The sequence below is a fragment of the Mobula hypostoma genome, chromosome 10 (genome assembly GCF_963921235.1).
Source record: "Mobula hypostoma chromosome 10, sMobHyp1.1, whole genome shotgun sequence".
NCBI lineage: Eukaryota > Metazoa > Chordata > Chondrichthyes > Myliobatiformes > Myliobatidae > Mobula > Mobula hypostoma.
In genome coordinates, this window is record NC_086106.1 from 18,400,013 (window position 1) to 18,426,972 (window position 26,960).

At 43.8% G+C, this 26,960-nt stretch overlaps 1 long non-coding RNA gene across 1 annotated transcript; it reads right to left on the reverse strand.

Moving 5' to 3' along the window:
* Positions 1–321: 321 nt before the first annotated feature.
* On the reverse strand, positions 322–26,960 carry LOC134352723 (uncharacterized). The gene is made up of 3 exons (XR_010019438.1): positions 26,913–26,960; positions 20,136–20,301; positions 322–915 (listed from the first exon to the last, which is right to left on the reverse strand). It is a non-coding gene; the product is annotated as an uncharacterized LOC134352723 (long non-coding RNA).

Sequence of the window (26,960 nt, forward strand, 5' to 3'; positions counted from 1 at the left end):
ACATTTCAGCATCAATGAGACAGTGTCCCTGCTGGGAGAATTTCATGGGACTGGGTAAGAGGAGAGTACAGATTGCTTTTTGTCCAAGTTAAAACATAGGTTTTATGCCTGCATTAATCTGGGTGAAACTTCATGAACCCTCAGTTCTGGTTGCTTCATTATAAGGATGTGGAGGCTTTGGAGAGGGTGTAAAAGATGTTCACGAGCATGTTGCCTGGATTAGAGAATATTAGCTGTAAGGAGAGGTTGAACAATTTTTGACTGTTTATTCTGGAGCGTCGGCTGAGAGGCAACCTGATAGAGGCTTATAAAAGTATGAGAGTTATTGACAGAGTCGACAGTCAGTCATTTTCCCAGGGTAAAATGTCATATCCAAAAGGACAGAGATTTAAGGTGAGGGGTATAACATTCAAAGGAGATTTGTGGGTGGTATTTATTACAGAGAGTGACGGGTGCCTGGAATGCACTGGCAGGAGTGGTGGTGAATCAGCATGATAGTACAGTTGAGATACATTTGAAAAAGCACATGACCATTCAGGATATGGATTCTGTGCAGATAGTTCAGTTTAGATTAATTTGATGTTCTGGTTGTCACAGTCATCATGGGCTGAAGGGCCTGTTCCTGTGCTCTACTGTTCTGTGTTGTAGGTTTACTTAAAGCTCAGTAACTAATTGTTATTAATAGCTGACAGATGTCTGAAACTCTGCGATAACATTAACACTCAGTCCTTACACTTCCTTCAGTTAGTCCTGACGAAGGGTCTCGGCCTGAAACGTCGACTGTACCTCTTCCTATAGATGCTGCCTGGCCTGCTGCGTTCACCAGCAACTTTGATGTGTGTTCCTTACACTTCCTCTCAGGTTTCACAGGCAGGCTTAATTTGAGCAGGGGACTCTCCCAGTGGAGCTGTGTTACTGGAAAGAATAAACACACTGTTTTACATATGGAAATACAATTTTAACATTGTGCTTTGCACCAACCAACAGGTTCACGTTTACCACACAGAATGAGACAAAATGAATCAAAACCGAAGGGCAAGAGATGCAGAGACAGCAAGACCCTCTCTTCATTACAGAGCATTTGCCTCATGTCAGAAACAGGCTCACTGTAATGATGATTGACTGTTACTGATTGATTTATTGATTATGTTATGGGAATGAGCAGTTCAAATGTATGTACACCTGCACTTTATGTTCTGAAGCAGTTGGGAGACTCCCACCAACAACTGAAAGCGTGTTTGCTCAGACTGAGCACAGAAGTTCATCCTGATGACTGTAGTTCAGGTGATCAGTTAATTGTGAATTGGCAGCGATAAAGTGGAAAATAAAGAGAAACTAAAAGATGCCACGGACTGCCTTGTCAATGTTCCATCGATGGGCAGAATCCTGGTGTGGCATGCTGGAGCTGATGTTTGTTGATGAGAACGAAGGCTGCTCAGTGAATCAAGTTTAGACTGAAACAGCAACACAGACTGCAATCTCTGTGGGAGCTGGAGGGGCGGGGGGCGAGGTTATCAGTGGCCTGGAAACTCTCAGGCCCTGAAGATCAGGGATAATCAACTTGCGCATTCAGAGAGAATCAACAATCTGCCATTGCGACATTGTCAGCTGATGAGGTCTGCAAGTATAGGTATCTACCAATCCTTTCTTTCTGACATCTGGACAATAAAATGTGTAGTTTTATTCCTATAAGAGCCTTGGGCCAGTAGATTGCTATTTGATTTTTGTGTTTACCTTGAATAAAATAACATCACCTGAATTGGATTTGTGTCTCTTTAAACTCTGATTGATAGATCTCACAATACCTGCAAATAACTGTCCCGAGGAAGGTAGCATGATGGTACTACCTTATTATTTGGGGAATTTTGACCTTTCAGGTGTTGGATTGGACTGTATAATTGTTATTTGGCTTGTAGTTTAACTTTCTTATGTTTGTTTGTTTTTAAATAATTACCTACATAGATGTAACAGTGGGTTGCCGTTCTATGCATCTCCTGGAAACTCCCAATTTCAGTGGCAGGTATCACGTTGCTCGAATAGGGACTATCTCTCTGGTTAATTTAAGCAATGGGATTTGAATGGAATGTCTGCTACCACTATTCAACAGTCATAAGCAATGGGTTTTAATGCCCCTTCTTGACCTCTGAAGAACTCTTCATCAGGACATCAGGACCCAACACAAGTTTAAGTTTTGATCAATGAATCCATCAGACAGGCTGGGGAACCCAGCATTTGGGGTGGCATGGTAGTGGTGAAGTATGTAAAGGGTTAACACCGTCAGTTAAGCATAGCAGGCTGTTTTCTCTGAAAGAAACCATTGATGATCGACAGATGTGCTATTCAATGCTGATAAATATTTGTTCTTGAAGTTAGCCAGCTGGTGTTTCAGGGTCTTTGTCCCTGTGCAATTATGTGCAGAGATAAGACCAGCCTGTTCTGTGTATGAACCATTATGCCTATTCTGTAATTTGTCTTTCGGGAATGTCATGGAGTAGGTAAGTCTGGCTCCAGCCTGTCTTGGGTGGGGGTATCTGAATGAATATACCCATGTTGAAAGGGGAATTGTGAGTTAATTGGTGGACTGTTCCTGTTTGGGCGAATAACTGAGTAAGCCCCAGGTGCATTGAATAAAGAATTTGTACTTATACGGTCTCTGAGTGACTTTATCCAGATTCCACTTCCACAGTAGTGTAGTGGTTAGCAGAATGCTTTCCTGTGCAGGTGACCTGGGGTTCAATTCCTGTCGCTGCCTGTAAGGAATTTGTAATTTCTCCCCGAGAATGTGTGTGTTTCCACCGGGTACTCCAGTTTCCTCTCACAGTCCAAAGACAAACCGGTTGGTACTTTAATTAGTCATTATAAATTGTCCTGTGATTAGACTAGGATTAAATCAGGATTCCTGGGCAGTGTGGTTCGAAGGGCCAGAAGGGCCTATTCCATGCTTTATGTCAATAAATAAATAAAGTAAATAATTTACATGGACTTTACTGACTTTTTGTCAGGAATTCATTCTAAAATGATTCCTGAGTTTCCTCTCACTCTCCTCCATATGGGAGTCTAGTCCTACTATCAATCACTCTGTCTGAGGAGCTTCCTTAACGAAGTCCACAGATTCATTCTAATGAATTTAAACCTGCAGTACTGTGCCTTAATTTAAATTGGTCTTACGGATGTCATTCCCATTCCCTTCACTCTTTCATCACTCTGTGTCTGACGTCTCAAGTGAGTCAGTAAATTGTGCTGTAAACCATTTCAGCACATCATCCCGTTGGACTGAGGCATTGCTTCCAGATTCCTCCTCTGACCAGACACTTCCTCACCTGCCATTCCCTCTCCTTCTATGACCTGACATCTGATTTATGCCCTGATGGGTCATCCCACACAGCAGTATCCAAAGAGGTGTATTTGTTGCTGAGGAGAATGGCTACAGGGGAACCTTGCAACGACTGCTGAATCTCCTTACCTCTCCTGGTGGTCACCCATCTACTGTGTGAAGCCTGTACTCTGGGTGTGACCACCTCTTCAATAGTCTCATCTATAATGTCTTCAGCCTCCTGGATGATCCTGTGTACATCCAACTCCAGCTCCAGTGGAGTATTACACTGGGGTAAAGGGAATTACAGAGTCATGAGAGAGGAGTTAGCCAAAGTTGAATGGAAGGGGACACTAACAGAGATGATGGCAGAGGAGCAATGACAAGTATTCTGGAGGCAGGATGACATTCTGTGGCTGACAAGGGAAATCAAAGACAACGTATAAACAAAAGAAAGGGCCTATAATAGAGCAACAACTAGTGGGGAGTTAGAGGATTGGGATGCTTTTCAAAACCAACAGAAGGGAACTAAAAAAGCCGTAGGGAGAGAAAAGATGAAATATGAAGGTAAATTCACAATAGTATCAAAGGGGATACCAAAAGATTTTTCAGATATAGAAAGTGTAAAAGTGAGGCGAGAGTAGATATCGGACTGCTGGAAAATAACACTGGAGAGGTAGTAATGGGGGAACAAGGAAATGGTGGACAAAATGAATAGATATTTTCCATCAGTCTTCACAGTGGAACACGCTCACAGTTTGCTGGAGGTTTGAGAATGTCGCGGGGCATAAGGGGGAAGGTGCTTGGGAAGCTGAAAGGTCTGAAGGTAAGTCAGCCACCTGGACTAGGTGGATTACACCCTAGATTTCTGAAAGAGGCAGCTGAAGAGATAGTGGAGATATTAACAATGATTTTTTGAGAATCACTAGATTCTGACATGGTTCTAGAGGACTGGAAAGTTGAAAATGTCATTCCACTCTTCAACAAGGGAAAGAGGCAGAAGAAAGCATATTATAGGTCATTTAGCCTGGTCTGAGTGACTGGGAAGATGGTGGAGTTGATTGCTGAGAATGAAGTTTCAGGGTCCTTGGAGTCACATGAGAATTAGGCGGGAGGAGAAGATGGCGGCGTGGCACAGCATGCGCAGCTCTCTGGTGAAATGATATCGCATTTGTAAGTAGGATGCCGTGCACAATTCTGATTTGATGGAGACAGAGGTGAGAAAGCACAGAGGAACATCTGGAGAAATTTCTGAAATGCTCGGTTCGCTGTCACTGCTACTGTGCGATCGAGAATCTCCAGAGGGAAGGCCCCAAAATCCCCGGCTTTGCCTGCTGCTGGCGACTGAGGCTGGGGTTGAAGCGTTCGGCAGAGGTGGTGCTCGGTACTCGGTGTTGGAGGGCTGATCGGAGCTCGAAGTTTTCTGACGACTCAGAGTCAGACTGTGGTCGGGCATGGCAGGGAGAGTTTTCTTCCTTCTCCCGTCTGCGTGAGATGTGGGACTTACGAGAGACTTTGAATTTTTTTACTGTGGCATGGCCTGTTCTTCATCAAGTTATGGTATTGTTGCACTGTTGTAACTACGTAATAATTATGTGGTTTTTGTTAGTTTTTCAGTCTTGGTCTGTCCTGTGTTTCTGTGATATCACACCGGAGGAATATTGTATCATTTCTTAATGCATGCATTACTAAATGACAATAAAAGAGGACTGTGTGTCCTCATAATCTAATCTAATCTAAATGGCCAAATCAACATGGTTTCCTTCAGGGGAAATCTTGTCTGACAAACCCATTGGAATTCTTTGAGGAAATAACAAGCAGGGTAGACAAAGGAGAGCTGGTAGATATTATGTGCTTGGATTTTTAAAAAGCCTTTGACAAGGTGCCACACATGAGGATGTTTAGCAAGATAAGAGCCCATGGTATTACAGGAAAGATACTAGCGTGGATAGAGCATTGGCTGAATGGCAGGAGGCAAAGAGTGGGAATAAAGGTAACCTTTTCTGATTGGCTGCCGGTGACTAATGGTGTTCCACAGGGGTCAGTATTGGGGTCTTTTCAGAATTGGATGACAGAATTGATGGCTTTTTGGTCAAGTCTGCGGACAATATGAAGAAAGGTGCAGGGGTAGGTGTTGTTGAGGAAGCAGGTAGGCTGCAGAAGGACTTCAATTAGTGAATGGACAAACAAATGTCAGATGGAATATACTGTTGGGAAGTGTATAGTCATGCACCTTGGTAGAAGGAATAAAAGCGTAAACAATTTTTAAACAGGGAGAATACTCAAAAATCCAAGATGCAAAGGGACTTAGGAGTTCTCGTGCAGAATTCCCTTAAGTTTAAATTGTCGGTCAGTGGTGAGGAAAACAAATACAATGTTACCATTCATTTCAGAGGACTAGAATATAAAAACAAGGATGTAATTCTGGGGTTTTATAAGGCATTGGTGTAGTCTCACTCGGAGAGTTGAGAGCAGCTTTGGGCCTCTAATCTAAGTAAGGATGTGTTGACATTGGGCAGAGTTCAAAGGAAGTTCATGAAAATGACTCCTGGATTGAAAGGCTAATCATATTTGGAGCATTTGATCACTCTGGGCCTGTACTTGCTGGAATTTAGAAGAATGAGTGGGATCTCATTGAAACCTATCGAATGTTGAAAGGCCTAGATAAGGATGCATGTGCAGAGAATGTTCCCCACGGTGGGGGAGTCTAGGACCAAAGGGCACAACTTCAGAATAGAGGGACGTCCATTTAAAACAGAGATGAGGAACAATTTCTTTAGCAGTTATGGAGGCCAGGTCACTGAGTGTATTTAAAATGGTGGTTGATAAATTCTTGATAAGTCAGGGTGTAAAAGATTATGGGGAGAAGGTAAGAGAATGGGGTTGAGAGGGAAATGGATCAGCCATGATCAAGTAGCGGAACAGACCCAATCAGCTGAATGGCCTAGTTCTGCTCCAATATCTTATGGTCTATATGGTCACTGAAAGTGGAGTCACATGTAGACAGGGTGGTGAAGAAGACTGTTGGTATTGTGTGTAAAAATTGGGAGTACATGGTGGGATTGTACAAGGTGCTGGTGAGATTGCATATGGGGTATTGTGTTCAGTTTTTATTTGTCCTGCTGGTGAAAAGATGTTATTAAACTGGAAAGAGTGCAGAAAAGATTTACAGGGATGTTGCCATGACTGAGTTAAAGGGAGAGGCTGTCTAAACTAAGACTTTCCTTGGAGTGAATATACAGATTGCAGAACATAGAATTTATTTACAGTTACTGAGGGGAGTCAAAATAACAGTGAGATGGATGTCTTTCTGCTACTGTACTTGGTTATTAAATCTCTAGCAATCTCCAGCTCAGATCTGGTGAAAAACTCTGGCTTGCAGGAGACTGAGTGGAGATTTTGTAGAGATGCAAAAAATGAAGAGGGCAATGGATAGGAAAAGTTCCCACAAAATGCTGTCATGTGACGAGCTTGGATGGGCATCTTGGTCAGCATGGACGAGTTGGGCCGAAGGGCCTGTTTTCATGTTCCCTCACTCTCTAACTCTACAAATGCAAGTGCAAGTTACCGTGGGCAATTAACCTACCAACAGTCCTGTAGGATGTGAAAGAAAGACATATTTCAATGTGACATATTCATCTGAAAAGCTCCTGCAGACTCAGGAACTCCTGATGGTCTGGAATCCTCCTGTGCATTGTTTTACCCACATCTGCCACCCACTCTGTCTGACTGATACACTGACACCCAGTGGCTGTCGGTTGGTATTACAACAATCAGTTTGACTGAAGCCTGAATATTTGGAGGTGTTCCTCTGACTCCAGTGGTTACAGTTTATCACTGCAAGGTAACAAATGCTTCGTCAAATTGTCTTCAATCCAGACACAAGAGTCTGTAACTGCTGGGATCTGGAGCTGCACACAATCTACTGGAGGAACTCAGCGGGTTGAGCAGCATCGGTGGACAGAAGTTGTCGAATCCCTGAATGAGGACAGTCCGTGAGCATCGGGGTTACAACAGACAGAATGAAATTACCTAAGTAAAGAAAACCTGCTGATGTTGAAAATCAGAAGGAAAAACTCTTGGAAGCACTGGACAGGTAATATAGATTGTACATCAGTGGTGGCGGGAAAGAAATGGAGTGTCGGTGATTAGACTATATACATCTCCAAATATGCCAACTTATGTATGTCAGTCAATGATCGTCAAAACAACTGTAAAATAGCAAAAGCAGAGTCCAATGAACAAGAGCTCAAATCAAGCTCTATTGAAGATACTGTATAAATGCAAATTATTGCAAGGTAATGATATATTAACAGAAAAAGCCAGCGAGGGAAAGCAGGGATTGTATAAAATGTCCCATCAGTGAGAAACTGATGAAAGAAAACCCTCTCCTTTCCCTGTCTGTCACTTTCAATGTGACAAATTCATCTGAAGAGCTCCTGTAGTCTCAGACCCTTCTGGCACAATGGAATCCTCCTGTGCACTGTTTCACCCACACTGTCCAGCTGTGTCTCTGTGCCTGACTGTTACACTGACACTCAGAGACTATTACTGCAGCCAGTTTAACTGAAGGCTCAGGATCTGGAGGTGGTCCTCTGACCCCTAGTGGGTGTAGTTAGTATTGCAGGGTAACAAATTGTTTGAATCATGAGGAAATCTGCAGATGCTGAAATTTCAAGCAACACACATCAAAGTTGCTGGTGAACGCAGCAGGCCAGGCAGCATCTCTAGGAAGAGGTACAGCCGACGTTTCGGGCCGAGACCCTTTGTCAGGACTAACTGAAAGAAGAGATAGTAAGAGATTTGAAAGTGGGAGGGGGAGGGGGAGATCTGAAATGAATTTCTCACCCTCTGAAACTTTTTGATGATTTTAAGTTCCCTGGCCCCCACCGCTTTATTTTCACCATGGATGTCCAGTCCCTATATACTTTCATCCCCCATCAGGAAGGTCTCAAAGCTCTCCGCTTCTTTTTGGATTCCAGACCTAACCAGTTCCCCTCTACCACCACTGTGCTCTGTCTAGCAGAATTAGTCCTTACTCTTAATAATTTCTCCTTTGGCTCCTCCCACTTCCTCCAAACTAAAGGTGTAGCTATGGGCACCCGTATGGGTCCTAGCTATGCCTGCCTTTTTGTTGGCTTTGGAACAATCTATGTTCCAAACCTCGTCTGGTATCTGTCCCCCACTTTTCCTTCGCTACATCAACGACTGCATTGGCGCTGCTTCCTGCACGCATGCTGAGCTCATTGACTTCATTAACTTTGCCTCCAACTTTCACCCTGCCCTCAAGTTTACCTGGTCCACTTCCGACACCTCCCTCCCCTTTCTAGATCTTTCTGTCTCTATCTCTGGAGACAGCTTACCCACTGATGTCTACTATAAGCCTACTGACTCTCACAGCTATCAGGACTATTCCTCTTCTCACCCTGTCTCTTGCAAAAATGCCATCCCCTTCTTGCAATTCCTCCGTCTCCACCGCATCTGCTCTCAGGATGAAGCTTTTCATTCTAGGACGAGGGAGATGTCTTCCTTTTTTAAAGAAAGGGGCTTCCCTTCCTCCACCATCAACTCTGCTCTCAAACGCATCTCCCCCATTTCACACACATCTGCTCTCACTCCATCCTCCTACCACCCCACTAGGAATAGGGTTCCCCATGTCCTCACCTACCACCCCACCAGCCTCCGGGTCCAACATATTATTCTCCGTAACTTCCGCCACCTCCCACCACTAAGCACATCTTTCCCTCCTTCCCTCTCTCTGTTTTCCACAGGGATTGCTCCCTACGCGACTCCCTTGTCCATTCGTCCCCCCCATCCCTCCCCACCGATCTCCCTCCTGGCACTTATTCTTGTAAGCGGAACAAGTGCTACACATACCCTTACACTTCCTCCCCCTGGACAGTCCTTCCAGGTGAGGTGATACTTCACCTGTGAGTCAGATGGGGTGATATACTGCGTCCGGTGCTCCCGATGTGGCCTTCTATATATTGGCGAGACCCGATGCAGACTGGGAGATCGTTTCGCTGAACACCTACGCTCCGTCCGCCAGAGAAAGCAGGATCTCCCAGTGACCACACATTTTAATTCCACGCCCCATTCCCATTCTGATATGTCTATCCACAGCCTCCTCCACTGTAAAGATGAAGCCACACTTAGGTTGGAGGAACAACACCTTATATTCCGTCTGGGTAGCCTCTAACCTGATGGCATGAACACTGACTTCTCTAACTTCCGCTAATGCCCCACCTTCCCCTCGTACCCCATCTGTTATTTATATATAAACACATTCTTTTTCTCTCTCCTTTTTCTCCCTCTCTCCCTCTTACTATACCCCTTGCCCACCCTCTGGGCTTGTTTTCCCCCCCTTCCCCTTTTCTTTCTCCCTAGGCCTCCTGTCCCATGATCCTGCCACAGCCCTTTTGCCAATCAACTTTCCAGCTCTTGGCTCCATCCCTCCCCCTCCTGTCTTCTCCTATCATTTTGGATCTCTCCCTCCCCCTCTCACTTTCAAATCTCTTACCATCTCTTCTTTCAGTTAGTCCTGACGAAGGGTCTCGGCTCGAAACGTCGACTGTACCTCTTCCTAGAGATGCTGCCTGGCCTGCTGCTTTCACCAGCATCTTTTTTGTGAAGTGTTCGAATCAAATTGCCTTCAGACAAAATTGGCATCTGAACTCCAACAGGAAGAATGAAATCATCACTGAAAGACAACTAACTGCACATGTTGCAAATAAGAGATAGAAACTACTGAAATTACAGGACAGGCAGTGTCTGTGCATAGAAACAAACTAATATCACAAGCTTTTCACCAGAGCTGATGAAATTAGACATTTTAAGGTTGAAAACTAAGTACAGTATCAGAAAAAAATCCACCTCACTCTAACGTCCACTCTCCACAATGACCAAGAGACCATGGCACTGCTGCTTGATCTCCCTTAAAATTTGCTTGTCAGAAATAAACAATTCCCCTGGGGTCATGTTGGGGTTGGGGAGTTTGGAAAGAATGATGTGTATGAGAGGATCTGGGTAGATCAGGATGAGAGAGAAAAGGGGACAGAGGAGGAGAATCTGACCTGAAATTGGAGAATTCAATATTTGGGATATCGGACTGTAGGTAACTCAAGTGGAATATGAGGTTCTATTCCACTGGCTTGCTTTTAGCCTCTCTGTTGCACTGAATGATGCCAAGACCAGATGGCTTGATGTGGCAATGGCCAGAGGAATTAAAATGGCTGCAAGTGGGAGCTATCGATGGCCATTGTGTCTGGAGTGCAGGTGTTTGTTAAAGTGGTTCCCTAGTTGCTACTTGTGTCACCTTGAGAGCAACAACGGATGAGGTGCCTGGAAATCTGAGCCTCACTGGAAAGACTGTTTCGGTGATTGAATGGTGGTGAGGAGGTATAGCGGCAGGTGTTACACCATCACCAATTGTAGGGGAAATTCCAGTTGAAGTCGAGTTATCAACAAACCAGTGAATCACAGAGAGGGTGGTCCCCGTGGAAAGTAAGTTGGTGGGCAGGGGATGATGTAACTAATGGTGGGATCACATTGTAGCTGTTCGAAATGTCAGTGAATGAATTACTGGATGTGAAGGCTGGAGGGATGAAAGGCGAGGAAGCTCTCTCCCTGTTCTGTCTGAGGGAGATGGATTCAATGCAGAATTGTTGTAAGAGGAGATGTGGGTCAGGTCTCTATCAACCACAGCATGAGAGCGCGTTGAAAGTTGCTGTTCCTTCTGAAAAGACGACATTCCAGATGTCCTGCTTTGGAAGGCCACTTCTCGAGAACAGATGCAGCAGAGACGGAGAAACTGAGAGAAAGGAATGGCATCCTTACCCGAATGAATTTGAGAGGAAGTGTTGTCCTGATAGTTATGGGAGTCAGTGGTTTTGTAGTAATTGTAAATGGACCAAGAAAGGGGAAGTTGGTGCCGGAAATGGTCCAAGTGAATCTGAAGTTTTTGAGGGAAATGGGCAATCAACATTTTGGATGAAGGCTCTTCACCTTAACTGGAAGTGTAGAACAGAGATCACCAGTATAAAGAGGTGAGAGAGTGGGCTGGGACAAGAGCTAGTTATCTTTGTATCTCCTTTAGTGAAGTGAGGTCCCAGACTTCTGCAAAATTGCTAAATGTTTTTCTTTGTATAAGGACAATCTGTTTCTCTGGATCACTTACCCATACTCTCTATTACCATTGCAAAGTCAGAGCTACAGTGCCTCAAAAAATTTTATTCACAGCAAATTATAGGTCATGAGCCTCCCATGAAATGTAGGGAAATGATGGGAGAAGATTCTCAGGGACAGGATTGACTCACTTTTGGTGAGTATGGACATATGAGGAACCATCAGCCTGGCTTTGTGCATCAGAATTCCTGCCTTATGAACAACTGAGATTTTTTTGGGAGGTGATGAAGCTGATTGATGATGACAGGGAAATGGATGTTGTCTATATGGGCTTTAGTAAAGGATTCAATATGGTCACTCATGCTTGACTTATCCAGAAGATTCAGACTCTTGGGACCCATGGAGACATGGGAGATTAGAGTTAAAATTGTCTTAAAACAAACTGCTGGAGAAACTGAACAGGTTTGACAACACCACTGCGGGGAATGTACAGTTGATGCTGCAGGTCAAGACCCTGCATCTGGGCTGCAAGAATAGAGGGCAGACAGAGCAAGAGCTGGTTAGTGATACATGAATCCAACTGAGGACTGGTACAAGGCAGGTGGAGGGAACAATAGGGTGTACATGATGAAATCTGATAGGAATGGAAGGTAAAGCCAAATTATGGAGATGAGAAAGTCGGGGCGGGGGAGTGAACTCAGTAGCAGTAGGGTGAGAGTGATGACAGTTGGAGTAGTTACAAGAGGGGATGGACACTGTGCAATCAAGAGTTGGCAGTGGTGTCGCTGGCTGGATGAGTAGGGGAGGATCTGGGTAGACCTGGAGGCCATAGAAAGGGACAGAGGTGGCTACATTAACTGAAATTTGAGAATTCATGTTTATGCCGTTGAACTGTAGAATTTTTCTACCTCGGCATCTCTGTTTTATAACCTAATTCTGCTTATACTCTATCTCCCTCTCTCTCTTTCTCCCTCCTTCCTTCTATGCACGTATGATTTATCTACCTCTACAATCTTTGCATTTTCATGCTAATTGGTGTCTAACACTGCTGACTAAATGTAGTAACATGAAGCAGTTTGCAACAGCAGGACTGCAAATCCAAGTCATCTGTCTCTCACCATTTCTCTGTGTTTTATCGGCTGATTGCAATCTTGTTGAAGGATGAGTGTTTTATGGATCAGCTTTTCAGAGCTGGGAAAAACAGAAACATGGAACGATTCTGGGAGAAGATGCCAGTGCTGACAGCATAAAAGGTTGAAACTATGGCTGCAGTGGAGGGTGCAGGAGACATAGAAATGGGCAAGGGATCTGAGTTGAGGATAACAGTTGTAGTAAAAAGAGAACTTGTACTTTTGCAGCATCTTACTCAATCTCAGGACACCAACAGGACTTCACAGTCAAACACAGTTTTCTTTCTGAAGTCTCTTGCAGGATCAGAACAAGAAAGAATGACACTTTTCCCTCCCTGAATGGCAGAGTGGACCTGATAGATTATAACAATTCAGTGGTTTCACATCATCATTTTCCACAATTTATGGCATTTGAATTCCAGGTTACTTTAATGTAACAAAGCTAATTGTCCCCAGGCATGGTTGGTTTTCAAGCTGTTTCTCTAGATCACTTACCCGCACTCTCTATTACTGTTGCAAAGTCAAAACTACAGAGCATCAAAAACCTTTATTCACAGCAAATTCAAACTAACTGGAAAAACATCCAACAGTGAACTGTTATTTGCAGCCTAACAAACAAAGCCACCCACTGGTGAGGGGTTAACATACACACACTGAAGGATCAGTCCAGGTACACTGTGAAAGTCTGCAGTCCCCTAGCAAGTTGCACAGAATCCCCTCACTTGCCCTGATGGAGAGTATCCTAAGGAGGAAGTCCAAGAACTCCAAATCTCTCAGGGAATGGAGGCACACAACCTGTTTGTAATCCTGACAAATCATTAAGCAACACACACAAAATGCTGGAGAAACTCAACAGGTCAGGTCCATTGATGCTGCCAGGTACTCACTACTCTCAGTGTAAAGTTAACTCTCAGATCTCTTTTTAATCTCTGCCCTCTTATCTTCTATTAGTACCCTCCCAAGTTGGACTCCCAACCCTGAGGAAAAGCCTATGACCATCCATCATATCCACACCCCTCATGATTTTACAAACTTCTGAGGTTGTCCTACATTCTCCTGTGCTCCAGATAATAATGAACCAGTATGGCTTACCTTGCCCTATAACTCGGGCCCTCCAGTCCGGGCAGCATCCTTGTACATCTCTTCTGTACCATTTCCAGCCTGACAATGTCTTTCCTATATCAGAGTGACCAAAACCGTACACAATACTCCAAGTGTGACCTCATCAACAAATAACATAACTGCCACATAATCTCCCCACTCCTGAACTCCATGCCCTGACTGGTGAAGGCCAGCATGCTAAACACATTCTTCACCACCCACCCTGTCATCTCCTCACAAACTCCATCAGCACAGTTGCACCACAAGGCTGTGTGCTTAGCCCTCTGCTCTACTCGCTTTATACTCAGCATAACTTCAATGCCATATTTAAGTTTGCTGATGACTCCACTGTCGTAGACTGAATCAAGTGTGGTGATAAATCAGCATATAGGGGAGAGATTGAAAATCTGGCTGAGTGGTGCAACAACAACCTATCACTCCATGTCAACAAAGTCAAGGAGAGGATTTGCATTCAGGAGGAGGAAACCAGAAGTCCAAGAGTCCTCATCAGGGACTCAGAGGTGGAGAAGTTCAGCAACTTTAAATTCCTCAGTGTCAGTGTCATTATGAAGAAGGCAAGGCAGCGTCTCTACTTTCTTAGCAGTTTGCAAAGATTTGTCATTTCATTGAAAATGTTGACAAATTTCTATAGATGTGTGGTGGAGAGTATATTGACTGGTTGCATTATGGCCTGGTATGAAAACACCAATCCCCTTGAATGGAAAAGCCCAGTCCATTATGGGTAAAGCCCTCCCTACCATTGAGCACATATACAAGGAGTGCTGTCGCAGGAAAGCAGCCTCCATCATTGAGGACCAATACACCCAGACGATGTTCTCTTCTCAGAAAAGAGGTGCAGGAATCTCAGGATCCGCACCACCAGGTTCAGGAATAGTTATTAACACTCAACCATCAGACTCCTGAATCAGCGAGGATATCTTCACTTAACTTCTCTTGCCCCATCACTGAACTGTTCCCTAAACTTTGGCCTGACTTTCAAGGACTCTTAATGTTCTCAATACTTATTGCTTATTCATTATTATATTTTTTATTATTTTTTTTCCTTTCAGTATTTGCATACTTGTTGTCTTTTGCACATTGGTTGTTCGTCTGTCCTGTTGGATGCAGTCTTTCATGGATTATGTTTTGTTTCTTGTACTTACAGTGATTACCTGCAAGAAAATGAATCTCTGGTTGCTAATTCCGACATGTCTGTACTTTGATAATAAATTTACTTTGTACTTTGAACTTGTGTGGCTGATTTCAGTGAACTGTGTACTTGGACTTGCAGGTCCCTCTTCCACAATTCTCATCAGTGCCCTGTATGTCCTTCCCTGTTTGACTGTCAAAAAATGCATCACCTCACTTTGCAATTCCTTAGCCCGTCTCCCTAACAGATCAGGATCTTTTTGCAAATCAAAGTAATTTGCTTCACTATCAACAAGACCCCTTCATTTAGTATCATCAGCAAACTTAAACTGTGCCTTATATATATTCACATTCCAAATAATTTACACCAATCATGAATAACAGAGATCACAACACTGACTAATCACTATCCTCCAGTCAGAGAATCGATCTTCAACCACCACCCTTTGCTTCCTCTCATCATTAAGTACACAGGTGATCATGATGGTCTTTCAAAAGACAGTCTCCCCATAGTCAACCTTTTACTGTTAAGGTAGCTGCAGAACCTCTGTCTGAAACTTGCCTGCCAGGTCTATCACATACCCTCTTTTTGTCCTCCTGCTTTCCCTCTTAAGCCTGGTCTTAAAATTTTTATATTCATCAAAGGATTCATTCACACCCAGCTGCCTAAACACATTGTACAGTTCCTTCCTTTTCTTTATCATAGTCTTGGTATCTTTTGCCAGCCAGGTTTTCCTGAACTGGGTGTGTCTACCATTCACACTAACAGAAACATGCTGCCCCCTGGACTCTCGATATCATTTTAAAATCTCCCACTTGCCAAATATTTCTTTATCTCTATCTTGTCAGCCTTGTTGCAGTTAAGGACTTTACCATTTGGACCTAGCCAATAGGAAAATGATAAATCCCATGGTTCTTTCTTTCTTTTCGATTACTATTTTAAAATTGGAATTCTAGAACTGTGGTCACTAGACTCCCCAACTTACACTTCAGTTACCCCACCTTTTGCCGAAGAGAAGGTTCAGTGGTACTCCTTCCCAAATACGGTCCTCTATATAAGGTATAAGGGAACTGTCTTGGACACCCCACACAAATTCTTTCCCCATCCAGGCCCTTTGCACTCGGGGTGACCCAGGTGACACCAGGAAATGTGATATTTCCTTTGAGCACTTCTCTACTATTCTCACAATTTCTCCATATGCCTGCTCCTCCAGTTCCCACTGACTACTGGGGAATCTGTAATTAGCCAGACCAAGGTGACTATCCTCTTATTTCTAAGTTCTACCCAAATGCCCTTGCAAGATGACCCCTCAAAAATGTCCTAAGCACTGCTGTTATGTCCTCTGTTTTCAAAGGACAATATCCTCTCCAGTCTTATCTGTCCTCTTGCCCTGTATCAGTATCCCTGAACACTGAGCTGCCCTTCTCTCGGCCACATTTCTGTTATGGTCACAATATTCCAGTTACTAGAAGCAATCAACACTCCTCTCATTTCATCCATCCTACCTGTTAAGATAAGTGTAGGTGTAACCCTCAGGCTCAGCCAGCACGTGTTCATCTAGGGGAAGACAGCTTCTGGCCCTGCCAAACTAAGAAATCTCATTTGTGTGGATGTTGTGTGATGTGTTGCCCAGTTACAAATCCACACCGCAACATTTCAGACAGTACATCATATGCAATTAAATGATTTAACTTTATAAATCTTAATCTGAATACAGGGTTAGTATAGGAAATAAAAAGAAAAAGGGTCCATTTTAAGGAAAAAGTCAAAAGTACACGTTGGAGCTCACTGAACCATTGACCTCCTCTGGGCGTCACTGACCTTCGGACCTCCTGCTCCCAGTCCAGTCCATCCGGTGGTCTACCAGCTCTCTCCACACGCATCTTCCTTCTTCCTCACTCACCGTCAAGAGACCGCGAAAATCCCTCTTCCAGACCCACCAGAAAGAACAACATTCCTCTCATTGGATAGCCCCACATTCCAAAGCCCTGTTATCTCCAGTCATAACCCAAACATTGCTGCTACAGAGAAACCAGTAGATTAGCAGTGAAACATTACAGAGAGGCCATTATGTTAGCAGTGAAACCTTATAGCATGTTACATTTGGAACTAGATTCAGGCAGGTGGGACTCATCAGCCCCGGGACGGCAGCCCACCTAGGAGAAGGAAAACTGATTTTAAACCCCTGCTGCCTTGTGGCCGTACCCACCCATGGGTAAGGCTTCGGAACTAAATCCTGAGGAAGAAATCGGGAGGAGGGGACCCGAAGGCAGCTTGATGTTGTTTACAACTTCACTCTGGCAACCTCTGCGACAACACTGGTGCCAAGCTGTATCAGCGCTTGCCCTTCCATAAGATACAGGAGCAGAAGTAGGCCATTCGGCCCATCAAGTCTGCTCCACCATTCAATCATGGGCTGATCCAATTCTTCCAGTCATCCCCACTCCCCTGCCTTCACCCCATACCCTTTGATGCCCTGGCTAATCGAGAACCTATCTATCTCTGCCTTAAGACTCAGCCTCCACAGCTGCTCATGGCAACAAATTCCACAGATTTACCACATTCTGACTAAAGTAGTTTCTCTGCACCTCAGTTCTAAAAGGATGTCCTTCAATTTTGAAGTCGTGCCCTCTTGTTCTAGAATCCTCTACCATGGGAAATAACTTTGCCATATCTAATCTGTTCAGGCTTTTCAACATTCAGAATATTTCTATCAGATTCCCCCTCATTCTCCTGAACTCCAGGTAATACAGCCCACGAGCTGCCAGACATTCCTCATATGGTAACCCTTTCATTCCTGGAATCATTTTCATGAATCTTCTCTGAATCCTCTCCAATGTCAGTATATCTTTTCTTAAATAAGGAGCTCCAGAGGGGAAGGCCCCAAATCCTCGGCTTTGCCTATTGCCTGTTGCCGGGGTCGAAGCGCTCGGTGTTGGAGGCTCGAAGTTTTCAGATGGACTCAAGAGTCGGCTGTGGTCAGGTACTTCCAGGGTGCTGCATCGGCAAGTTTGCGGTGCTGGAGGTTCATGGCAGGAAGAGTTTTTTTCTCTTCCTTCTACTGCCTGCGTGAGATGATGGGACTTTCGAGAGACTGAGACTTTTTTTTTACCATACCCATGGTCTGTTCTTAATCAAATTACGGTATTGCTTTGCACTGTTGTAACCATATATTATAATTATGTGGTTTTTGTCAGTTTTTCAGTTGGTTTGTCTTGTGTTTCTGTGAAATCATTCTGGAGGAACATTGTATCATTTCTTAATGCATGCATTACTAAATGACAATAAAAGAGGACTGAGTGTCCTTATAATCTAATCTAAAAATTGAACACACTACTCCAAGTGTGGTCTCACGAGTGCCTTACAGAGCCTCAATATCACATATCTGCTCTTATATTCCCTTGGACTACATCAGTGATGTGGAGAGGGGGACCTGCTACATGGGCAACAGCTGGTTCTTCAAATCTTCCCACCCAGGCCCTGGAGAGGACACAGTCCATCAGAGGTGTGAATCCATGATCCCCTGGGATCAACGGCTACCTAATATGGAACTAGATATAACGTATATCAGGGGTCTTATCTGCCACTTCATGGTAAACATGCCTATCCTGATTGCTGGGCGAACGCGCTTTGGTTGCTGAATATACCCGTCTTATCACTGACTTCACTCTTATGTCCCACACACCTGCCAATCTAGTTTAAACCCTCACTTGTTGTCACCATATACTACCCCAAGATTCATTTTCTTGAGGCATTCATTGTAAATACAAAGAGAGACAATCATATCAATGAAAAACCACATACATGCCAGACAAGCAACCGATGAACAAAATACAGCAAATTACAAATCTTCTTCTTCTTGTGCCTTGCGCGTTACACGCTTGGGCGATCATGGCACTCCACATCGAATGATCCCTCGCAGCGTTAATGATACCTCGCACACTTAGATCTGTTAGTTCTTTCACAGTGTCCACATATTTTCTTTGCCTTCCTCTTCCGCATTTCCCAGGCATACAGCTTTGTAATGTAAAGCATTCTATTTCTCCCTTTCTGATGACATGGCCCAGGAATTTAAGTTTCCTCGCATTTAATGTTCTCATTAAAGGTCTTTTTTTATGCGTACATTAGAGTACTAAATAAAAAACAGAAATAATAACAATAACTATAAATAAATAAGCAAAAATATCAAGAACTTGAGATGAAGAGCCCTTGAAACTGAGAGCATAGGTTGTAGGAACAGTTCAGTGTTGGGGTGAGTGAAGTTATCTCATCTGGTTCAGGAGCCTGACGGGTGAGGGTTAATAACTGTTCCAGGACTCAGTGGTGTGGGTCTTGAGTGTCCTGTACCTCCTTCATGAAGAGAACATGATTGGTATGGAGCAGGTCCTTGATGTTGGAGCTGCTTTCCTGAGACAGCACTCTTGTAGACGTGCTCAATGGTGAGGAGGGCTTTACCCACAATGGACCACGTTGTTTCTACTACTTTTTGCAGGCTTTTATGTTCAAGGGTATGTGTTCCCAAAATAGGCCATGATGCAGCCAGTCAGTATTGTGTCCACAGCACAGCTATAGAAGTCTGACAATGTTTTAAGATGACACTGAATTTTCACAGACTTCTAAGATACTTCTCAGTCTTTTCAGTATCCTGTCCTGATGCCCAGTATGCCTGCATGCTCACCCTCTGAGCCTAAGAGCCAGAGACCTGACCATTTCTGCTAGCCCTTAAAAGAACATCCCCCTCGACAGTATCCAAAGACATGTACCTATTAGTCAGGGGAATGGGTACAGGGGACCTTTGCATTGATTGCCTTCTCCTCTTCCTTCCCCATCTATCTGAAGTGTGTACTTTAGCTGTGTCCATATCAGTAACAGTCTCATCTCTGAACCCCTCAGCTTCCCTGATGATACCAAATACCTGCAGGTCCAGCCCCAGTTCCTTGACCTAGTATGCAAGGATGAACTGCCTACAAATGTAGACCATGAGGCTCCCTGAATTCCCACGTCTGCTAGGATGAGGATTTCACTATCCTGCATTGACTGAAAAACGAAATAAAACCTTACCTGTGCCTTCTCAGTGAAGCCTTTTTAGAAATCTATTTTCATTCCCCAAATCTGAACCACTTACTCCACCTCTTCATCACAAAAACTCGAGTCAAAGCCTCTGCTCTCTTCCAGTCCACTGACTCACTGTCACAATGGCCATTCTGCTTGACCCAAACTTCTTGTATTGGCTGCTGTTAATTAGCTCATAACTAATCAACTATTAACTCACAAATTGTAAACATTGCACTTTTGGAGCCATTTAAATGAAACTCACCAGCAAGCCTTGGGACCAATCTCCTTTGGACTCTCAGGCTTCCTGCGCCAAGTCCCAGCTTCTGGTAAGTGAAAATCATCCAATTCCTTTCTGCAATTCATCATGAATGATAACTGAGTGCTCCTCTGTGATCTGTATACCCATGGAGACCAGGTTTGCATGAAAACTAGAGATGAATTGTAGGACAGACTCATTGAGTTTGAGGAAGTTTGAAAACATAAAGAATGTAAGAGTGAATAACAGAAAACAGTCAGACATCATCACATTTTCTGCATTGAATTAACAGAAATTAACAGATGCAAAAGAAAACAAGATGAATTATACATCAAAACACAGTGAGAGAGATGTTGGGATCAGGCAGGGACAGTTGATGTACTTCCCTGGTGTTAGCTTTCCACCAAGAGTCTGAAATGGATGGATGCTGTGCTGGGAACACATGTATGTTCTCAGTGCTTGATTGTGGTGAGACGGTTGTGAGCCGCCTTGGCCAGAGGTTTAGGATGCTCATTCACAGGTGTTTATAGTTACATCAGAAATCATGTAATCTCCATTTAATGTCTGGCCACCCACCATGCAATCAAAGTCCTGTCTTCAGCCTTAACCAACTCTTTATACTCCACACTAGTCCACCAGTCATACAATGACCTCTCTCAGTTCCACCCACCATGTCCGATTTCTTATCTATACATCAAGCAATCAGAACCTCCCCCAATACCACTCTCCAGAGTCCTTCCTGCACCACACCTACTATCTGATGCCCCACCCACACTTCACCCACCATCCAGTCCTAACCTGCACACCACACATTGACACAATCACAATCACCATCAAGACTTTCACTCTCATCAATGTGATCAATGTCCCACCATTCATTCCAGCAGACCATGGCCCTATCTACACATCACAGTGTCAAAAGCCAGTCAGCCAGAGCCCAATGCCCATCCCAGTGACACACACGGAAAACAGATATAACCAGTCTAATGTCAATTCCACCATTAAACCAGATTCAATCCTCCCTTTCTACTTCCTGAAAGGATTCCATTACATTCTGTTTCCCTGGGTCCTCTGTATTTGATCTGATGGTACCTTCATATCACTGTTTACAAGATGACCTTCTTTTCTCTAAATCATGGTTTCTCCTCCACCATAGTTGGCCAAACTATCAACCATGTCTTTTCCACTTACAGCATTCCAACTCTCACTCCATTATCACCTCCCACTCATCAGCAGGTCCTCAAGCGCCCACAATTCATTAATTATTCTCTGTCATTTCCACCACCTCCCAGGTCATATCATAGAAAGATAAATCTTCCCTCCCCTTCCATGAAACAATTGATCAAGATTATTTCCTCCACAGCTGCTCAATTCACTGTTCAGCACTGATAAGCTGTTACTGTGTAATATTTGCTGTCCTTCTCACAAATGTAGGAGATCAAACAACTTCCTTTTTAACTTGTTCCCATCTCAACTCCCAGAGATGCAAAGGCTCCTTTTAGCTGAGACAGTGTTTCATTTGCACATTTCTGAATTACTGTAGTTGATTCCCTGCTCAGGATGTGGCTTCCTCTACACCCGGGAAACCAGAAACCCAGTAACAACTTTCAAAAATTCTTCATTCAGACACATTCCACTTTGTACTGACATGCATTCAACACCCCACTCTCATCATCCTTACTATGACAACTCAAGATGAAGCTTGAGGAAAGGCATATCTTCCATTTAGGCAGATTACAGCCCCTGGCTCTGAGAGATGTCAAGACAGTCTCAGATAACCAACCATTCCAGTTTGTGACAGAACCGGCCAGGTCCAATGAAGAACATTCACCAACCTATAATATAAATTCTCTATCTCCACAGATGCTGCCCAACCTACCCTTTTCACTCCTATCACCCTTTTCTATGCCCGGCCATGCTCTGGACATTGGCTATTTCACACATCACCACTCCCATCATGTGCTCTATGACCTGCTCATCCAGCTCAAATTGCTCATACACGCTCTGTGCCTGCACCATATTCGTCCACCCACAAACACTGCTCAAACCGCTAAGTTTATCCAGCAGACTACTTGTTGCCCCAGATTCCAGCATCTGCAGTATCCTGTGTCTCCTGCTCACCCTCATGTTGATTCCTTGTTTCTTATTTGTGTTCAGCTGATAGTCTGTGTTCGAGTGAACAGTTAGTTGTTGATGGACTGTAGTGTAGACCATGATCTCTCTTTGGGGGCTTTGCTTTTGTTTGTATGGTGGGTGGTGGGAATGCTGATGCTTTATGCTGGAATAAGTGGGGGGGGTGGGAGGGTTGATGCTGCTTATGCGTGGGAGGGGCAAGGAACTTTGGGGCTCATGCTTTTTTTTGTCATTCATTCTTCGGGGGTTTCTTCTGTTTCGAGGACGTCTGCAGAGAGTAAGAATTTCAGGTTATATGTTGTATATTTTGTGGTCAGGGGAAAAATACACACGCAGGACAACAAATACTTTTCCGGGTCTTAAATTCCTTTATCTGTTTTAGATGTTTTATTGTAGAAAGAGGGTATCAAAATAAAACGACAAAATAAATTGAAAGTGTCTGCTATTACAATCTCAGTTTAACTTCAGACCACACCCTTGTAACGTATGCAGTATGAAAATAGCTAAAACAAAATAGTAGAGACAAATCTAAAAAAAATACAATGTTAGAATCCCACCAAGCCTGTACCTTATGCACATCAAAAATATGAATAAATACATCTCATCTCAACTAAGAGTTATACTTACATTTGGAACACGTGCTTAACTTCCAAACACATATAGGCTAGAACTTGAATTGAATTTTCCTTGCTCATGCTACGTGAACAGAGATTAACACATTCACATTACTCCATTACATTCACATTTGGTCATGAAACAATAAAGAAAAACAAATAAACTTTTACTATATATTGTCTTGTAATTGAATTACTAAAAAAAACTAACCTGGTAGGCCAGTTAAGGAACTTCACAATCACACTATCCAGCACTGACCAATTTACTCACTACATTTGTTACTCACGAAAATTTTTCCTCATCAAACCTGGGAAAAGCATTCAAACGTCATCCTTTCTAGAACATGGCAACTCTTCGTTCTACTCCACCCATGCAAAATGACACCACCGTTTTCTGCATTGGCAGCTATTTGAGCATAACCAAGCTGAAAATATAAGTGCACTTTAACAATTAAAAGATGCATATTCAACCATCACCTGGTTACATTGTCCCCTGCACACGAGTAAGCATCCTCGATTACTCATTCACTGCAAAAGTACCTTTAACTGCTTCTCTGAATAGGACTGAACTTAGACTGGCCAGTATCTGTGACACTGCTGCAGGACTTATGGAGGCCACATCTGGAAGTGACCTTGGTTTGTGATGTGGGTTAGAGTGCGGTCTAGCATTTACTCCTTTACTCCTGCAGGATGCTGCAGCAGGAAGATTAACAACATCTGACCCTGGATCGGCTGTCACAGGCACAATGGTGTCAGTTCCAGAAGTTTTACTGTCAAGACTAGGATCGAGATTCGGTACACCCTGTTCTGACACATCTTTTCCCAATATCACACCATTCTCTGAATCCTCAGAATCTGATTCACGTCCCGGGGAAGGACTACCCTGAATTACAGGAGTTTGCAGTCTCCTCTGAGGAACTGGGGTGGGAACGCTCTCACAGGGCCTGATGTCTACCCCGTTTACCCTCTTGATAGACCCTCCCTCCAAAGGATCCACACTGTATGTGTTGTCTAGCACCTCTACCACTCTGTACAGTTGATTTCCAAGCATTCTAGATCTTACTACAGCCTACTGGTCTGTTCCAGAAATAAACTAGTGCATTTACATCAATGAATTTTATCCTCCTGTCAGGCAATATGTTCTGCTGCCTTCTGTTCAGAGTATTCTTTTGCTCTGGCATGAGCATCACTCAGTCGTTTCTGGTGAACAGCTGACCAGTCATACCTCCTGTTCACAGACTGTCCTTGCCCCAGCAGAGCATCCACTGGCAAGTGGGGATCAACACCAAACAGTAGGTAATAAGGGGAATATCCAGTGGTTGCATGAGGTGTCACATTGTATGCATACACTAACTCGGGTAAATGCTCTGGGCACCTGTGTTTCTTTTCTGGAGGCAATGTACACAACAAATCATGCATCGTCCTGTTGAAATGCTCACACTGAATGTTGCCAGTAGGGTGATGGGGTATAGTACGACTTTTCTTTACCCCGTACAGTTTGCAAAGCTCATTTATGATCTCACTTTTGAAGTTACAGCCCCGGTCAGAATGCAACCTCTCAGGAATCCCATACTTCATAAACCATTCCCTCAAGAGTACCTTTGCTGTGGTATCTGCCTTTTGATCCCGAGTGGCAATGCTTGGGTGAATTTTGTAAAGGTTGGGGTGTTTCGTTACATCACATCACTTACATCACTAGTACCAGCTTCAAGAGTTCAAATTTGCCTAACCTCACAGCTTTTAAGACCAGCTGTAACCAGTGACGGGTTTAGGGCAGTGCCGTGATTGATCAGACTACAGATCACCACGGATCCGTCAAAGTCAGCAAAGTCAGCTGAGATAGGCTCAGGATCCCCTGCAAATGGCTGCCTAGCGAGGGCATCAGCCATAGTATTACTCTGACCTGGATGGTACTTTGTCTCTCCCTGTTGCTGGTATAAAACAGCTCTTAGTCTGTGACTGCTTGCATCAGTCTCCACTATGAAAGGCTGTGTGAAAGGTCTATCATTGAGAAAAACTGCGCTTCCTGCAAAGCATCAAAACTTTCATCAATCTGCGTGAGCGGGAACACATCCACTTCAGTCTTAGGATTCAGTCTCCGATAGTCTACACACAGCCTTAAGCTACCATCAGCGTTCCATACCAACAACACAGGTGAGGCATATGCACTATTGCTCTCCTGAATCACACCATTCTTCAACAACTTTGAGATGTGCTCTTTCACTTCACTGTACTGATTGGGCAGAACGCGACAGTACAGCTGTGAAACAGGCTCATCCTCATTAAATGAATCTCATGCTTAATCTCGTTAGTTTACCCAAGGTCTTCATCTTCGAATGCACAGATATCCAGGTACTTAGCCGGTAAAGCTCTTAGCTGAGCTTGTTGTTCTTCACTTCCCCCGATGTCGAGTTTGTCAAGAGTTGATTCTAACTTGGGGTTACTATCCTTCTCCTTTACACCAACAGTCACTTGTTCAATGCCAGCTGAGATCCACTGAAATCTTACAGCACCTTCCTGATCGCTATCTATGCATTCTACCTTTGATAGTATACCCAGCTGGATCCTAGGTGAGAACCATACATCCTCTTGAGAGAGATTTGAAACCTGTACTGGCAGTGTACGGAAACAAGAGTCAATGAGCATGGGAATAAGTTCAAGACCACCCGGTGTTATGTAGCTCAAGTACCATCTTATGGTCAGTACCAGCATCTCCAGTGGCCTTCCTAGTCACAATGGTAACCACAGTAGGTATGTGCTCAGTATCTTTTCCCGATACTCGGACTATCGCTTTCTTTTCAGTACTGTGCATCTGCACTTTCTGGAAAACATCTCTCTAATCAGAATCCAACTTTCCTTCTAGGGTCATGTCAAATTCAGCGTAGACAAGTTGTCCACATTGGCTTATAATGTTCATACCTGCAATGCATGGGACAGGTTGTTCAGTGTTAACAGAATCTCTGACTACTAGAAAGCCACAACTGGGAATCTTCATGCCCATTGCTTGAACCTCTAGCTCTAGATACCCAAAGCAAGGAATATCAAGACCGTTAGCAGCTGTTAACCTAAGCCAGCCAGCAGTGGACAACATATCCTCATCCTCTCCATTCAAGTATTCTCGAGAGAACTGCTCAGTCATGGTGCTCCCTTAACTACCTGTGCCTAACAGACAATGGGCAGAGACACCCGATATCTTAAGCTCAACAACAGGACATGTTCCTACGGTATGTTGCAACACATGGTCACAGGATGGCTGTACATTATCTGAGTCTGTGCGGTTCCCACGAATTGCCCGTCTCACAGCAACCTGAGGGGTGGAGGATTCAGGCTCTACATCCTTTGCACTTGGATTCTGTGGTCAACTATTTGTTACCTGTCCTCCCACCTGACACTTGAAACATATTGGTTGTCCATCCTTTGTGAACCTAGGCTATACCTTAGGTCTAATGCTAGTAGAATGTGCAACACCTCTGGATCACTGTCACAGTTCTACGTCCTGGCGTCAGTCCCGATGTCCCAGCTCGGGCTCAAGGCTCTACTGCAGTCTCGGTGCGATAATATGCTCTCCCTCCGGCTGTCTTGTTCTTCACCACTACCGCATAATGTAGTGTATATTGTTCTGCATACAAAAATCAAAAACCCTCGAAACTGGCTTGGAATTACCCCACTCCTGGTACCAAATTTTGTAGCCTGGAGAAAAATGCACATGCAGGACAACAAATACTTTTTTGGGTCTTAAGTTCCTTTATCTGTTTTAGATGTTCGACTGCAGAAAGAGGGTACCAAAATAAAAATGACAAAATAACTTGAAACAGTTCCCACTATTACAAAGTCAGTTTAACTCCAGACCACACCCCTGTAACATATGCAGTACAAAAATAACTAAAACAAAATATATAGAACCAATACTGTAGTGGCAAATATATACAGTATAAAAAAAACAAAACAACGTTAGAATCCTACCAGACCTGTACCTTATACACAACATCAAAAATATGAATAAATACATCTCATCTCAACTAAGAGATATACTTACATTTGGTGCACACGTCCTTAACTTCCAAACACAAACAGGCTAGACCTT